Below are 17,930 nucleotides of genomic sequence, written 5' to 3'. Positions count from 1 at the left end.
TAAGGGGGTCACTGGACAGTTGACTAGTAAATTTTTCCGAAGTTCTGATAGTTTGATTTTGAAGACGCGGCACAATTTTTGCGCACTCCAGTGGACAATGTCCTATAAATTTTCCAGGGGGTCGCTGGACACACGTCCTATATATATTCTACCCTGATTTGAGCAAATTAGATATCGGTATCCTGAATTAACTAGCGCTACTGTTACCTATGTTGACGATAGCGCGTCATCGAGTAGGTTATGCTCCGGGCAAAAGAAATCTTCACTTCAGTTCAGCGTGGGAAATAAGGCGGTGGCACAGGTCAAATGACCAGTTAAAAATTAAATCGGAGGGAATCAGTGGTCTACGGGACCACAAAGAAAATTCTAGGGTATTAAACCAGGGTCCAGACATTATCTCAACTATTTAAATTCCACTTCATTAGTTTACCAGACAACGCGCCCTGGTCAATGGTCATAGACCAGTATATTTATTCCAGGCTGGCCCAATGTCTAGTTTGAAAAAAAATCCTTATTTCCCACCCTGCTTCTGTTGGGAGTCCTGGGGCTCCTGAAGGCCATGCATATGACAAAGATTCATTTCTTATAAGCGAGAATGGCCAACTTTGTTGTGTAAGAGACAGCCTGGCAGCCCGGTATTTGTTTACTACTAACCTGTCAGGTTAGAAGTTAATACAGCCCTTTGAATTTAAATAATTAGAAATGAGAAATGTCAGACAGTCAGACAACACATTTTCTGGTTACCCTGATACTGTTATCCAGACTTTCCCTCTAATATATTTTCCCTGACCTTTAAAAAGGTCCATTTTCACTTTCCCAGACTTTTACCTGACTTTTCAGGCCCATTTTCAATTTCCCAGACTTTTTAGGACCATTTTCAATTTTCCAAACTTGTCCCAGACTTTTCAGGCCCATTTTCAATTTTCCAAACTTGTCCCAGACGTTTTAGGCCCATTTTCAATTTCCCAGACTTGTCCCTGACTTTTCAGGCCCATTTTCAATTTCCCAGACTTGTCCCTGACTTTTCAGGCCCATTTTCAATTTCCCAGACTTGTCCCAGACTTTTCAGGCCCATTTTCAATTTCCCAGACTTGTCCCTGACTTTTGAGGCCCATTTTCAATTTTCCAAACTTGTCCCAGACGTTTTAGGCCCATTTTCAATTTCCCAGACTTGTCCCTGACTTTTTTGGCCCATTTTCAATATCCCAGACTTGTCCCAGACTTTTCAGGCCCATTTTCAATTTCCCAGACTTGTCCCAGACTTTTCAGGCCCATTTTCAATTTCCCAGACTTGTCCCTGACTTTTGAGGCCCATTTTCAATTTTCCAAACTTGTCCCAGACGTTTTAGGCCCATTTTCAATTTCCCAGACTTGTCCCTGACTTTTCAGGCCCATTTTCAATTTCCCAGACTTGTCCCTGACTTTTCAGGCCCATTTTCAATTTCCCAGACTTGTCCCAGACTTTTCAGGCCCATTTTCAATTTCCCAGACTTGTCCCTGACTTTTGAGGCCCATTTTCAATTTTCCAAACTTGTCCCAGACGTTTTAGGCCCATTTTCAATTTCCCAGACTTGTCCCTGACTTTTTTGGCCCATTTTCAATATCCCAGACTTGTCCCAGACTTTTCAGGCCCATTTTCAATTTCCCAGACTTGTCCCAGACTTTTCAGGCCCATTTTCAATTTCCCAGACTTGTCCCTGACTTTTGAGGCCCATTTTCAATTTTCCAAACTTGTCCCAGACGTTTTAGGCCCATTTTCAATTTCCCAGACTTGTCCCTGACTTTTCAGGCCCATTTTCAATTTCCCAGACTTGTCCCAGACTTTTCAGGCCCATTTTCAATTTCCCAGACTTGTCCCTGACTTTTGAGGCCCATTTTCAATTTTCCAAACTTGTCCCAGACGTTTTAGGCCCATTTTCAATTTTCCAGACTTTTCCCTGACTTTTCAGGCTCATTTTCAATTTCCCAGACTTGTCCCTGACTTTTGAGGCCCATTTTCAATTTTCCAAACTTGTCCCAGACTTTTTAGGCCCATTTTCAATTTCCCAGACTTTTCCCTGACTTTTTTGGCCCATTTCCAATATCCCAGACTTTTCCCTGACTTTTTAGGCCTAATTTCAATCGAAAAAAGTTATTAAATGAATAAATCTATATGGTTTTAATTATGTTGAAATGAAAGCTATTAAATCCATCTCTTTGTCATTCGGCTCCGTTAATTTCTCAAACTTACCAAAAACTAGTGTATTACATATTTAACCAAAAATTTATGTTAATTAACCAAACAAAAAACGTTATGAAATAAAGAGCCTGAGAATGGATCCCCTTAAAACCAGAACCAAGACCTGTGAGTGTTAGTTTGAAATAATTTTTGAAAATGAACACTTTCGTTTCTTTGATATTTACCTACAATAATTTCAGAAACTTTGAAGGCTTAGTTGCAGAACTACTGTAACACTGAACAGTGTGTTACACATTAAACATAAACCAAAATAAATATAATTTTAACTATACATCGTGTTATAAACGCCTTTAAAAAAAAACGCGCCCTCAAAATACAAAAGCTACGTTAGTATGTCGAAAATTAAGAAAACATGTTAGAGAACCAATGAACAGCAATCTTTTGCACGTTTAATACAAAATTTAAATTTAAATAATGCAAATATAGAATGTTATTAAATGAAAGACTATATACAGTTCTGTTTGTCATTATTTCCCTTGAAAAGTTGTCGCTAGCATTCAGCCAGCGGAGGGTTCATCATCAAGGTGTAAAATTTACCACTACAGCTGATTGTGTGTCCTAGCTGTCACAGATAATAATGTAGTAATTAATTGATCTACCAGTAAGATTAATAATTAATTTGAACATACCAACAGTATTCGTATTGTCTAGCTTTTATCTCAACCGAAGTTAATGTTGCCTATTCCTATAACATCAACAGACAACATAACGGCAACGCTACCTTGACCGAGGCTTAACGAAATTAGCTTAGCGAAATTCGTTAATAATAAAATATTCTGTCTGCTTTTAAATTTAAAATTAATTTTAGTAAATTTCATTGACGTTTTTTGTTGTGAAAACAATAAAAATCATACGTAATTAGCCTCCAGTTTAATTCCAAATCCAAAATTTTAATTTTAACCGACAGCTCAAACGCCATGTTTTTCTTGCTTAATATCCCGCTAACGGCGTGAATCACGACACAAACGCCGTAAGTCCAATATAAAAAATGAGGGCTAAAATGCTTGTCTCTAACAGTGGTAAAACGCCGTAATTCCAATACCCAAAACAACGTAAGTCAAAGTATGTGTTAATAATGATAAAAATCAATACTTAAATTTAATTGATCTTAATGAAACTAAGAAAAGGCACATCTATGGACTGTTATCTTTAATTTAAGATGGTTCCCAAACGTAACGAATGAATAGTTTTCTTTATACACGATCCCAATTAAGGTCATTTTTCAATAAAATCCCATGTTATCTCTATGGAACAATATAGTATCTTTCACCAAATGTCTGATTAATTTTATGGATTCTAAAACCACCCTTAACAACTTTTTTCTTTATAGAATTAACTATTAGTTGGATCTCTTTGAAATTTTAACCACAAAATTAGGGCCCGAATTTTAGTTCACTGGCAAAATTTCAAAGCTGTAAACACAATACGAAAAAAGTTACGGTCAATCAAAAAACCCTCCTTTAGCCTTAGAGGGAGTATCAGGTCTTATCTAAGAGAGCGACCGCTCTCCTAGAATAAATCAAAGTCCTGACTGACTGACTGACTGACTGACAGACTGACTGACTGATAATCAACGCCCAGCCCAAACCGCTTGCCCTAGAAGGCTGAAAATTTGCAGGAACGTTACTCATAAGTAGTAGGCGCGTACTAAGAAAGATTTTTCCAATCCGCCGCCATCTTAAAAAATGGCGCCCAGAAATGTAAAACATATTCTCTATGCAATGAAGTACGCGCGTTTCAACCGATTTCACAAATATTTAGTACACTGGTTTGCTTTAGCCTTAAGACGGGCTGAATGGTCTTTCGGGTTCGATTTTCCGCCATCTTTTAAAATGGCGCCCAGAAATGTAAGAAAATATTCTCTATGCAATAAAGTCCGCGCGTTTCAACCGATTTCACAAATATTTAGTACAATGGTTTCCTTTAACCTATAGACGGGCTGAATGGTATTTTGGGTTCGATTTGTTGCCATCTTTTTAAATGGTGGCCAAAAATTTAGAAACCCTTCTTTATGGAATAATGTCCGCATGAAAAGTAATAAAAAATATCCCGACGGGTTGACGGGCAACGCCGAGTGCCTTCGCTCCTAGGGTGCTACAAAAATATTAGTCTTCAATAAAATCTACACATTCTTTATATCATTTTAGATGGAAGTTCTTATTACACGCGAGCGACGCCGCGGGTAACGGCTAGTAATTCTATATATTTTAGTTTCATCGCGAGATATTACAATATGATTTGGAAGCCTTCTTATTTGTTTGGGGATATTAATTTTATGATTATTAGTTTTATTTCCTTCGTCATCTTCTATTTCTACGCCCAATAAGGCTTTTAGGTTTTTTATATTTATAATTTTTTCCGAATTAGTGTATAACCTAAATCATTTTACTTTAGTAATGTTATATAATTTTCCACAGTCAGGATCAAATGATTGCCATGCTATAATTTTTAGGGCCACCGCTCACGAATAGTTGGCAATATGCTCGCCTGCCAAAACATTCTAATTAATTTTTTAAGTTGTCCCAAATAGTCTCCCGTATATAATAAAGGGCCTCCGTTAGGGGATAAATAAAGTAATGAGTTAGTGTGGCAATAGTAGCAGGCTTGCCCAACTTGTTCTAAAGATTCTTACTAATGTAACCTCGCCATTGCGGTAGTGTATGAGGCGACTACTACATTCGAGTGTTTTTGTTTAATTTCATTTCCTTCGGTATGTATATATTTTACTAGAAGGGTCTTTTCGTTTATAGTCATAATATTTCTAACTACAATTTTGGGATTTAATAATAATTCGAATAACTCTCGATCATTTTTCAAAACTTCCGTTTTCGTGAAAACAGTTCTTAGGCGAATTTTCCCCATAAAGAATTTAGTATACATTTTGCCAATGATCTTAACCCCTCGTTTTTCTTAATATTATCTAGATTAAAATCGATATCTTCCATTAATTTATAATTTTAACGTATTCTCGCTTCTCTTGTACGGTGATGCAATTTGAAGGAAAACCGCTTGCCTCGGTTTTATATCATAACAAGATGGCTCCGGCCAGATTACACTTTTGCGCGCCCTCTAGTGACTAGAATTAGTATTACTATATTCATTGACCCCGGAAAATTTAAAATTTTCAGGTTTTTTTCCATTGTTTATAAAATAGCATTCCGATTATGAATAAAACCAATCTAGTAAAAATTTGGTTTACAGTTTAATTAAATAAGTAATTAACTGTAGTGTTCAAGTCTTGGTGGATTAATTAGGCGAGATATACTAATCAATATCCAAGATTTATTCTTGATTATGGTCATTCGTTACATTGGGTGGCAAGGATGCCGTTTGAGTGCGGATAAAGAAGAGAGGAGTGTTCTATCCTATATCTCATGCTTAGAAAATGGGGGTTACAATCAATCGATATCTGAGGATGGGGCGCCATCTAGGTTGTGTTTGGAATAGGCGGGAATTACGAATATAGCAATACTCTCCCGTGAGATTAAAACTAAGTGACTGTATGAGTCTTAAGATAATGTGAGGGTTTAACAATAAAATTCGAAGATCATTGGCAACTTGTAATATTGCACTATGCATTTGTAACAGTTTGGTTGAGCTTAATGAGGTAGATTGTAATTCAGATTTAACTTCGTTTAAGTCACTATTTTATACTGTCCTTTATGAGGTTATTGTTATTGTGGTGAAAAGTTTGTTTAAAGTCATTATTTATACTGTCCCTCATGAGGTTATTGTTATTATGGTGAAATGTTTGTTTAATCTCATTATTTATACTGTCCTTCATGAGGTTATTGTTATTATGGTGAAAACTTGGTTTAGCTGCTGTCTCATAGGTTGAGCCTTTCAGGCGCTCGTCTGTTTCGGAGTGGGCGGCGGCGAATTGGTGTCGCGGATGTGGTGGTGGTCCTTGGGATCAGTGACCCTTGCATTAATTATTATTTTATAATAATAGACGCTAGACAAGATCAATAGTCAATAGAATACAAAACTTTTGTAGGGAAGTTGTAGCCAAGGAGTACTAACTACCTAGAAGTAGAATTGGTAGAAAATGTGTTGAGCTAGAAAAATTCCAATAAGTAACCCCGAATTTATAAACTGGTCCCACCATCTATTTTTTCCAAAAACCATATTTAATAAAATGCTCCCTGATACCACTGACCCCAACGTTTGGAATAAATAAACTGGTCCGAGCAATCAATAAACTGGTTTGGGACTTGTAAACCTGTCTTATTTCCTACCCTGTAGTGACGAGCCCATGTAAACAATAAAGATGGCCGCTAGCTACGGACGCTCAGGAGGTTTAAGTTGACTTTAAAGGGATATAATTCAATAAAAAGAATTCGTTGTTATTATGAATTTGTTTCAATTTTATTTTATTATCGAAATCCGATTAACCGCGCTTAAACCACGTGCTTAAACGAACTCACGACTCACTAATATGAGAATGTTAAGAGCAGACGCTTGTGGAGGTGTTGCCACGACGGAGAGGCCAACGGCACCATTTCTCAAATATTTTACCTCCAAATTCGTCGTATTCCGGCGCATGGTGCTGAGTCTTAACCTCCCCGCTGTAGGCGCTGACGTTGCTGAAGAGAGGTTTACAAAATCGACCAATAACATCTTCCTTGTTATTAGTGTTCGTCTACATGCACAACACGTGACGGGTTTAGGAAAAAATTACATGCGGCGCTTGGCGGCGACTAGAGCATACGTCTCTAATCATTACCGTTGGATTAACATTGCCGGATATCACGTGACCCACTAATACGCTGAGGGGGCGTGGTCGTATTAGTGAGTTTTCAGCTGAATACAGTACCGTTTTAGGAACGGGGGGCGACGTGCATTTTTTCAGACTCCGAGCCTCCCCTTATACATCCTCCTTGATTTAAAAACCCACCTACTCCCAGCCCCCAAAAAAATCAGGTTCAAAAGCAGATATTCGCAGTACCCCAAAAAATCGGTTTTCAAAACTTAAATATTTCCAGTATCCAAAAAATCAGTTTTCAAAACGCAGATATTCCCAGTTGCCCTCCCCCAAAAACCAGGTTTCAAAACGCAGATATTCCTATACCCCTCCCCCCAAAAAAGCAGGTTTCAAAACGCAGATATTCCTATACCCCTCCCCCCAAAAAAGCAGGTTTCAAAACGCAGATATTCCCAGTAAAGCGAAAAAAGGCAGGTATCATAAACCCGGATGTTCCCGTACCCCAAAAAAAAACGCAGGTTTCAATAACCCAGAAGTTTTCGTACCCCAAAAAAAGCTAGGTTTCAAAAACCCAGATGCTCACGCACCCAAAAAAAGCAGACTATAAAAACCCAGATGCTCCCGTACCCCAAAAAAAGCAGGTTTCAAAAACCCAGATATTCCCGTACCCCGAAAAAAGCAGGTCTCAAAAACCCAGATATTCCCGTACCCCGAAAAAAGCAGGTTTCAAAAACCAAGACGTTCCCAGTTCCCAAACACAAGGTTTCAAACACCCAGACGTTCTCAGTTCCCAAACACTAGGTTTCAATCCCAGGTATTAGCAAACTAAAAATGGGTCTTAACACCCAGATATTCCCAGTTGAAGAACACTTTCTTCAAACCCCAGATATATACTTTTTTCAAAACTGATTTCGAGTCGAAGATATTTCTATTATTTCCAATTCTCGAAATAAGATTAAATACCTATTAATTTGCAATATCAAAAACTATTCACGGACGCCACCCATCTACTTTTCCCCTCCTGAAGGAGCAACAAACCTTCCAGTTAAATTGAAAACCCTGTCCAAATTGGAGTGTACCCAAGCAATTTGCGATAAATCTTCGTCTTAACTGTACCAACTGTGGCCAAGCATCGCATAAGCAAATAGATTTTTTCATCCCAAAGTTGCATCGAATGTGGAGGAGATCATGTAACAAACGATTGCGAAACACCATCGGACGAAATACCTCTGGTATTAATGATTTCACAGGAAGAACGTAGTACCCTTATAGAAGAAGAAACTTCTACGGGACCCATTACGGCTTTTAGACGCCTCAGGGAGCTAGTACTAAACCCTCCTGCCGTAAATTCTCCTCCCCATGCTCCTTCCCGTCAATGGCACCCTCTAGTGGAGCCTGTCAATGAAGATATTCTTTACTGGGAAACATTTGGAAGAATGGGATGGATCCCGAGAGTACCGATTCCGAAGATCCTAATTACGGCAAAAAGAGCAGAGGCGAAACACCCTCTCATTTGGAGCACTGTGCGATGTTGGAGATGTAGAAAGGAGCCGAAGCAGGGAGGCGCAGTTCCGAAGAGAAGACCGTATAGTTTCCAAATTAGAAGCAAAACATTTGCTCAATCAATGAAAACAAAAATATAAAACCCAAAAAAAAACTATTTGTGATAAATTTATTTCCACCCCTGCTAAAAATTTAGGTTTCTCGGGGTAACCTTAAAATATTAATTCTAATTCCCAAAAAATAAAAATTTTCATGTACCACAGTTTCTAAAGAGGGGGGATGTAGCATGGCTGCCAGATTTCTCGGAGTGTCTACTCCTTGAGTCTGGCAGGGCTTATTGTCTCCATGCTGCATACTCCTCCCATTCCTTAACACAAAATATAGCTTTGAAAAATATTGTTAGACAGTTGCTTTTGATCTCTTGAAGAAGAAGGTTTTTCATTTTGTATAAGTCAAAACGCGTCGGGTTTATCCCTAAAGTTCAAAATAAAACATATTGAATTTGAAGTAACCGTAAGTTGTCTTCAATAAATATTTTATGGTCCTCGGGAACAAATTCCCTTTTGTTTAATATATTTATTGAGGGTTACAATAGTAAACTTGCAAGAATAAGATCAGCCTTGCAGTTACGGGAGTTATCGAAAAAGAAAGACCAGTTGTTTCCATATTTCTTCAGCGGAAATGCAATGTAAAGAAGATCCTCCGAAAAGGGAAAGTGATTCCACATAGGTCTAGTTCGTTCTCGTATGGTCTATAATGTGATATGCGGTTTGCGCTGACTAAGCATCCTATTTGTATCGAAGTGATTGACAACTTCATCCCAATTCGTATTACTTTCTGGGTAGTGTAAACTCAAAATGATTTCTTGCCATGTCAAACCCCTCTGTCAAAACTACACCTTAAGGCTCGTTTACATGTGCGCGAGAAATGGAAAAAGTCGAAGCGTAAAGCTGAGAGAGGAGGCGTATTGGGGTTTGCGTTCCCTAGGCGTACCATTTACAAACAAGCGAGAACTTTATAAGTCGCGCTTGTTGCTCATACATGAAGCGGGTGTTCCGAATAAGCTCCGATCTGCCGTGGTAGATTTTTCAGCTCATGTTTGCTTCTCGCAAAGAGTCACGTGATTTTCCTAGCCAATAATAGCCAAGGACCGAATATCGTTTGATATTTTTGCGTTTGTTTATCTCGCGAAATAGGCCTGGGCACCACCATTGAGAATGTCTTTAAAAGAAAGAAAAGAACAAGATAAAATTTTTGAAATACGTGTAATCACATTGCCTCATCATTTAAGCTAGACAATTATTAAAACAACATTATTCTCAAGCACAAGTTGAGAAAATATATATAAATTATATCAAATAAGGTTAATCCAAAAGGCGAAAATAGCCTTCTTTGTTTCTATATCTTCATTTAGGATGTACAGACTGTTAAAAAAGTCTTTGCGAGTTGCAGTTTTCGCACATATTTTACTATATTTCAAAAACTATTCAAGCTAGCGCTCTGGAATAAAGTGCGTTATAAATGTTTTGCATTCCTCTTTCATATTTTACCCGTTCCACAGTTGTCCTTTGCATACTTATACCGGAAACCGGAAATGTCAAAATTATCAACTTTGAAAATATTGGATTCTCGAGGACATAAATGCGATTTTCGGATTCCTTGGGGTCGATTCATATCTGAAAAGTTTTCACCAAATTCAATTCGGATGAATAGGTCACGAGTAATCAGCCTTTATTCAAAATCTGGCAACTTCGATTTAAATGGCGATAATTCATAATCGAGTATCGAATCTTTGTCGTAATAATGCTTGTTAGATGTTATGGCACTTTATGCATATATATATGATTGGTCTTGTGGCGTGATACTTTGAAACAATTCAGACGCTCGTTAAAGGGATGGTGAAGTGGAAAATTAAGTAATTTTTTATTGATTCTTCTATAAGACCAATCTGCATAGTGAATTATCCAGGAAATAACACCGAACGATTTTTATACGTCAATTAGTTTGAAATTTCATGGATAATTTTAAATAGGGATCTCCGACCAATCGCGTAGAGCCCTGTCCTTTTATAAACAATTTTCTCGTGGCACGTTCCGTGTTGAATCAATTTATTGCGAGATTTGAAACAATTTGCTTGATGTGACAATTGTGGCGCGAGACATGGAGCGTGCCACGAGAATTTTGTTAACAAAAAGGCACGGCGTTACGCGATTGGTCGGAGGTCCTTATTTAAAATTATTCTTAAAATCTTAGCCTAATTTGAATATTAAAATCAATGGGAGGTATTTGCTAAATTTTTCATTATGCAGACTGGTCTTATAAGAACCGATAAAAAATCACTTTAATTTCCACTTCCCCCTCCCTTTAAGAGAAAACTCGCGTCTTTTGAAGAGGAGAAGCGGTTTGAAAATATTGTTATTTGGGCCATGATATCTTAATATTTAGAACTCATATTAATTACGTATAGGTCTTCAGCCCGACTCATTGCAGCCTAGTGAAAATCTCATTCATGATGGCATATGCGCTTCATGAGATCCCTACAAATAGACATATTCAACTATTCCATTAAGAAACAACTTCAGAGGAGATGGCTTCTATGCTAGGAAGGTTCGCTACGCGATTGAGCTTCGCTAAACGGAAACTGGGGTTGCCTATAGCCTCCCGCGTATAGAGCAAATGTCAGGCCATTGAAAAATTTTATTTTAGAGGTAAGAACAGGGAACAGAGTAATCTAGGCGCGCGTCAAAGTCCCGGACCCCCTTCGTCGGGACGGTGGGATATGAAAGAAGAGGCGGGCCATAGCGACAGAGGTAAAAAGGAATTACGTATTTTTCGCCGTCCCAGTCAGTAACGTCATAAAAACCTAGTTTAAGTGAGCCAATCTGAAATTTTAAACTTTTAATTACGTGTTGGAGGGAGGGGCTCTATACTGGGCTATGAGTCGGACTGAATTAAACACTAACCATTCTCTATTCCTACTTCTAAAATTAAATATATCTCTGGTGAGGCTTAATAATAAAGCCGACCGCAACCAAAGCATGGGAAAGGCGTATTTCACAACTGACGTTCAAAGCTACCGATGGAAAAGCCTAAAAATAAAATGAAAAAAATAAAAGCCGGTAACAATGATCACAACTAAAAATAACAGCTAACAGCTAAAACGAGCCCGAACGGTAAAAACTTGAAGTTGGTCTCTCTGCGCTGCTGGTCTGCTACTCCTTTTGTTTATTTTCTATGGCAAAAGCACTAACTTAGGGAGGTATTGGGATATTAGGGCATTTTGTATTTTAAAAAATTTATTGTGAAGGAAAGAAAACAAGCCTGTTTAAAGATATTTCGAATAACTTTCAATATCTTTATAAGTTTAAAAATATCTATAAAATTATTTGGACGAAAATTTTCTAATAACAAGATTTCCTTCGAGTTTCAAATTGAAGAATGTTCGTGTGCTTTATTGAACTATTCTTTTACAAACAAGGCAGTCACTTTCAGTTTTAAATGTTGCTTGATTTTTTATTGGACCTCCCCTAGCCTTTAAAGGGAGGATGAAGAGGAAAACAAAGTGATTTTTAATCGATTCTTCTTCTAATTATAAGTTCATTTTGCATAGTGAAACCTCCAGGAAATAAAGTCACCAAATGATTTTAAAATTCAAATTAGGCTCAGATTTTATAGATAATTTGAAATAAGCAAGTCTGACCAATCGCTTAACGCCCTGCCTTCCTATTAACAAAATTTCCGTTGCCAGATCTATATCGTGCACCACGATTGTCACATCGTGGGAAACTTTTATTAAATCTCGCGATAAATTCCATTGGGCATGGAGCGTGCCACGAGAATTTTGTCAATAGGAAGGCAGGGCGTTACGCGATCGGTCGGAGGTTATTATTTTAAATTATCCATAAAACCTAAACCGAATTTGAATTTTAAAATCATTCTGAGATATTTCCTGGATGTTTCACTATGCAGAATAGTCTCATAATTAGTAGAAGAATCGATAAAAACACATTTTTTCACTTCACCCTCCCTTTAAACACATTCTTAGTCTTATTCTTAAAGACAGACATAAAGTCTAATGAAATTAGGAGGTAAAGCATTGTAATATTCAATAGATCCGCCCGGTTTGCTGGTATTCTTTTCTGCGTAAGATTAACCAGCCCTAATCGTGACCGGTATTAATATAATTAATAAGCTAACAATTATTCTTATCTAACATAAAAAATAGTTTTAGTGTATGGTTTCAGGCTCTGAAGGACAATTGGCCAGCCCATGCGTCCCGACTCGTTGCAAGATTTCGGGCGAACGAAGAAAGTGACGCTTTTCACGGGGCCGTTCTTTCGCCCGACTTGAACCCTATTTAGCGTTTATGTCTTTCATTAAATAAAAAAAGTGTTTAAGGGCTAGGGGAGGTTAAGTAAAATATTAAGCAACAATTGAAACTGAAAGTGACAGTCTTGTTTGTAATAAATAGTTCAATAAAGCAAACGAACTATCTTTAATTTAAAACTCGAAGGAAGTCTTGTAATTTGAAACTCGTAGGAAGTATTGTTATTTGAAAATTTTCCTCCAAATTTTATTAATATTTGTCAGCATTTAACTAATTATTAATAAAGATAATAAAAGTTTTCGAAAAATTCTTCAAAAAAGGCATGTTTTCTTTCCCTCATAATAAAAGTCTTAAAACACAAAATTCCCTAATATCCCCATTACTCCCTAACTGCATTTACCACGCCCGAAGTAATATATTTATATAAATGATCTAGCAAGTAACCGCATTGATGTTTTTTTTTTCACTACCCCTCGATGCCCAAAAATAGTGTTTTTACCATAGAAAATAAACAAAAGGAGTAGCAGACCAGCAGCGCAGAGACTAACTTCAAGTTTTTACCGTTTGGGCTCGTTTTAGCTGTTAGCTGTTATTTTCAGTTGTGATCATTGTTACCGGCTTTCATTTTTTTTCATTTAATTTTTTGGCTTTTCCATCGGTAGCTTTGAACGTCAGTTTTGAAATACGCCTTTGCCATGCTTTGGTTGCGGTCGGCTTTATTATTAAGCCTCACCAGAGATATATTTAATTTTAGAAGTAGGAATAGAGAACGGTTAGTGTTTAATTCAGTCCGACTCATAGCCCAGTATAGAGCCCCTCCCTCCAACACGTAATTAAAAGTTTAAAATTTCAGATTGGCTCACTTAAACTAGGTTTTTATGACGTTACTGACTGGGACGGCGAAAAATACGTAATTCCTTTTTACCTCTGTCGCTACGGCCCGCCTCTTCTTTCATATCCCACCGTCCCGACGAAGGGGGTCCGGGACTTTGACGCGCGCCTAGATTACTCTGTTCCCTGTTCTTACCTCTAAAATAAAATTTTTCAATGGCCTGACATTTGCTCTATACGCGGGAGGCTATAGGCAACCCCAGTCTTCGTTTAGCGAAGCTCAATCGCGTAGCGAACCTTCCTAGCATAGAAGCCATCTCCTCTGAAGTTGTTTCTTAATGGAATAGTTGAATATGTCTATTTGTAGGGATCTCATGAAGCGCATATGCCATCATGAATGAGATTTTCACTAGGCTGCAATGAGTCGGGCTGAAGACCTATACGTAATTAATATGAGTTCTAAATATTAAGATATCATGGCCCAAATAACAATATTTTCAAACCGCTTCTCCTCTTCAAAAGACGCGAGTTTTCTCTTAAAGGGAGGGGGAAGTGGAAATTAAAGTGATTTTTTATCGGTTCTTATAAGACCAGTCTGCATAATGAAAAATTTAGCAAATACCTCCCATTGATTTTAATATTCAAATTAGGCTAAGATTTTAAGAATAATTTTAAATAAGGACCCCCGACCAATCGCGTAACGCCGTGCCTTTTTGTTAACAAAATTCTCGTGGCACGCTCCATGTCTCGCGCCACAATTGTCACATCAAGCAAATTGTTTCAAATCTCGCAATAAATTGATTCAACACGGAACGTGCCACGAGAAAATTGTTTATAAAAGGACAGGGCTCTACGCGATTGGTCGGAGATCCCTATTTAAAATTATCCATGAAATTTCAAACTAATTGACGTATAAAAATCGTTCGGTGTTATTTCCTGGATAATTCACTATGCAGATTGGTCTTATAGAAGAATCAATAAAAAATTACTTAATTTTCCACTTCACCATCCCTTTAACGAGCGTCTGAATTGTTTCAAAGTATCGCGCCACAACACCAATCATATATATATGCATAAAGTGCCATAACATCTAACAAGCATTATTACGATAAAGATTCGATACTCAATTATGAATTATCGCCATTTAAATCGAAGTTGCCAGATTTTGAATAAAGGCTGATTACTCGTGACCTATTCATCCGAATTGAATTTGGTGAAAACTTTTCAAATATGAATCGACCCCAAGGAATCCGAAAATCGCATTTATATCCTCGAGAATCCAATATTTTCAAAGTTGATAATTTTGACATTTCCGGTTTCTGGTATAAGTATGCAAAGGACAACTGTGGAACGGGTAAAATGTGAAAGAGAAATGCAAAACTTTTATAACGCACTTTATTCCAGAGCGCTAGCTTGAATAGTTTTTGAAATATAGTAAAATATGTGCGAAAACTGCAACGCGCAAAGACTTTTTTAACAGTCTGTACCCACTAACGACGTTCCATTCTATTTTTGTTATAAATGTCGAATGTATTTCAAAAGCAAAAGTTTCTTTTTAACCAGAAGCAAACTAACGACAGTCGACGCCATTTTAGTTGTTTACTTCCGCCCAGCTCGTATGTAAACGTAGGAGCGGGTGGAGCAGCGGGAACAAACGCTTTTGGCAGACGCGACTTTTTTAGGCGCGAGAAAAAGATTCGACTTTCAACTTCTACTCTCCGCTTTAAGCTTAATTCTCGCGCACATGTAAACGAGCCTTTACTTTTAAAAACCCAAGCTACCCCATCTTAAACCATGGTAATAGGCACGATACCCTTAGCATCATACACCCTGCTCATCGGCGGGCTACAACCAGATTTCCAAGTGTGATGTTTGTCATAGATCAAGATTGTTTAACCTTTCGGTCAATAAGTTACATCCAGCTAAATGATGACACACGTGGATACGTCGCCAAGGTGGTTCGAAACGAGGGGTAGGATTCATACTCTGTTTCTGTACTATATCCTTTCGGCTACCAGTATAACTCAAACAAGTGGGCATTCATCTATATGGGGACGCCTGATTTCTTAGCGTTTCGGTTTTTTTTGCAATTCATAGCCGTAGAGTTTATAACTCTACAATTCATACTAATTGTTTGAATTAGTGTTACGGTTTCGGGGAAATACGTAGTATGGATAGAAGTTTTCATACTAAACTTTAGACCCAGAGTCCGGGGCCATTTTGAATATTCTACTTGCAACGATTTTTCTGTCCAAGACACAAGTCGAGTCAAATTTTTTAAAAACTTTTAAATTAAATTAGAAATGGCTCTGGGTCGCGTCCCTATGGGTGACGTGTTGTGGGTATACGCCCCATAAGATCATCTCATAGAAATAGAAATGGAAGATGAGTTATTTGTAGATGATGAAGAGGAAGTTCTAAGCTTCATTGTCGAAAATGATGAGGATGAGGTTGCAAGTGTCGATTCCCTTGTCACGTTTCTAATTCTCCATCCAGGGGATATGTAAGTGAATTTTTTCAATAATCGTTTTTTAGTATCAATAATTAAGTCAGCTTTTTATATTATTAGTGCCGATTTAGGTGATTTTGATGATTTCGACGCAGAAATCGTTCTGAATATAAACTGTGACGGATACAGGTAAATACGTCCATATTTATAAATCCAACCATAAATAGGGCTAATTGATTTCGTTTAGGGTCATAGACACCGTATGTGTCCAGCAATTACCAAGTATGGGCACCCCCACGGTCCAGGCCCTTTTAACTAGTCTGGAGGATTTAATTGCTGGCTACATACGTCCAAGGTGTGTATTGAAAATATAGCCAAGTTTCAGGTTGTTTTATTAATATATTTTGGGATCCCCCTCTTAGCCCGACTAGGGATACCGATGGGGTATACCCCACCCCAGATGCTGGGATCCCAACACCGAACTGCGAAGGATACGGGTATGATACATTAAAAATATTCAATTTTATTTACATTAATTACAATTCACATATATCCACTAAAAATTACCTCTTTTTACCTCTCCGTGTGACGTAGTCAAGGAGAGGTTCTGTAACGGCCGTGTCTGTGTGTGTATGTGTGTGTGTGTGTCTGTCTGTCCGTTGTTACACCCACGTGACCGCGTTCGCAGTTTGCGTATCGGAGCAAACGTGTTCGCCATTTCCGAACTGCTTTCACAGTCACGGAAATGGCTCCTCTACTTGAGTTCTCACACCACCATCTTCTGGTCTTTGTCCATCCCACACAGACACCAGTCTGTTCTTACTGGCTTCTAATCACCACCATCTTTTGTTCTTCGTCCATCCCCATGGACACCAGTCTGTACATAATGGCTTCTAATCACCACCATCTTCTGGTCTTCGTCCATTCCACTTGGACACCAGTCTGTACATACTGACTTCTAATCACCACCATCTTCTGTTTTTTGTCAATCCCACATTGACACCAGTCTGCACTTACACTGGCTTCTAACACCACCATCCACTGGTCTTCCGTCTATTCCACATAGACACCAATCTGTATCATTGGCTTCTACTCCATTATCATCGTTTGGTTTTAGGATATACGCGGCGATCAGCTAGGGTTACGAGAAACGTCTAGCCTCCCTAAGGTGGGATCGCCACCAAAGGTTTTCGTAATTACGCTTTTTCCTTACTATTCTACAGGGCCGGTAGGCCCTTGTAGATATGACATGACACCCTTCCGTAATGTTAAAGAAAAAGTCACACCTTTTAGGGTTAGCGTCCCATAGAAAAAGCATTAAAAAATTTTCAGTTTTTTAAGGCAATTGTGGCAGGCCATACGGAAAAACTATAGCGAAGTTAGTTTTCGGAATACTTCTAAATTAGCAAGCATTTATTAAATGGGAAACTTACGTGTTTCGATTTTTAATTAATGAAGTCTAATTTTTGTAATTTAACTAATTAAGATAGTACGTCAAAAAATTACTTTTGGGTCAGAGGTCAGCCTAACCTTATAGCGCGCTTAAACCTATTTTCTTCATTTCGTTCTCGTTGACAACTAGAAGGTCCTAAGTTTGTGAGTGCTAACAAGTTACGTTGACTAATTGTAAATGTTGGCTTTCTTGCTGATTTTCCTAATTTCTTAGCAGTAGACTCTAACAAATTACTTTGGTATTTCGTCCAAGCTTGAGCACCTTTATATGTATTTTCTAATTAACTGTAGCACCCTTAATAAGAAATACGTCGTTATCAGGTCGAATTTTCGTCTAGAAAAGTAATTCAGGTAAATTATTACAGTTAATAGAGGTTTTTATATCTTTTGAAGTAAGTTTTTCGACGTTCTTTACGGCCAAGGC

General features: G+C 37.9%; 2 long non-coding RNA genes across 5 annotated transcripts in view; both read right to left on the bottom strand.

Moving 5' to 3' along the window:
* Positions 1-17,930, bottom strand: part of LOC149611084 (uncharacterized) — a 120,293-nt gene that overhangs the window by 36,598 nt on the left and 65,765 nt on the right. The gene's annotated exons all lie outside the window — the stretch shown is intronic.
* LOC149611087 (uncharacterized) lies at positions 2,595-3,624 on the bottom strand. The gene is made up of 2 exons (XR_016376487.1): positions 2,869-3,624; positions 2,595-2,801 (listed from the first exon to the last, which is right to left on the bottom strand). It is a non-coding gene; the product is annotated as an uncharacterized LOC149611087 (long non-coding RNA).

This window comes from Phalangium opilio, unplaced genomic scaffold, assembly GCF_054372755.1.
Source record: "Phalangium opilio isolate 3A_F unplaced genomic scaffold, DU_Popi_V2 ptg000329l_1, whole genome shotgun sequence".
NCBI classification, from domain to species: domain Eukaryota; kingdom Metazoa; phylum Arthropoda; class Arachnida; order Opiliones; family Phalangiidae; genus Phalangium; species Phalangium opilio.
This window is presented reverse-complemented; position numbering and strand designations above follow the sequence as displayed.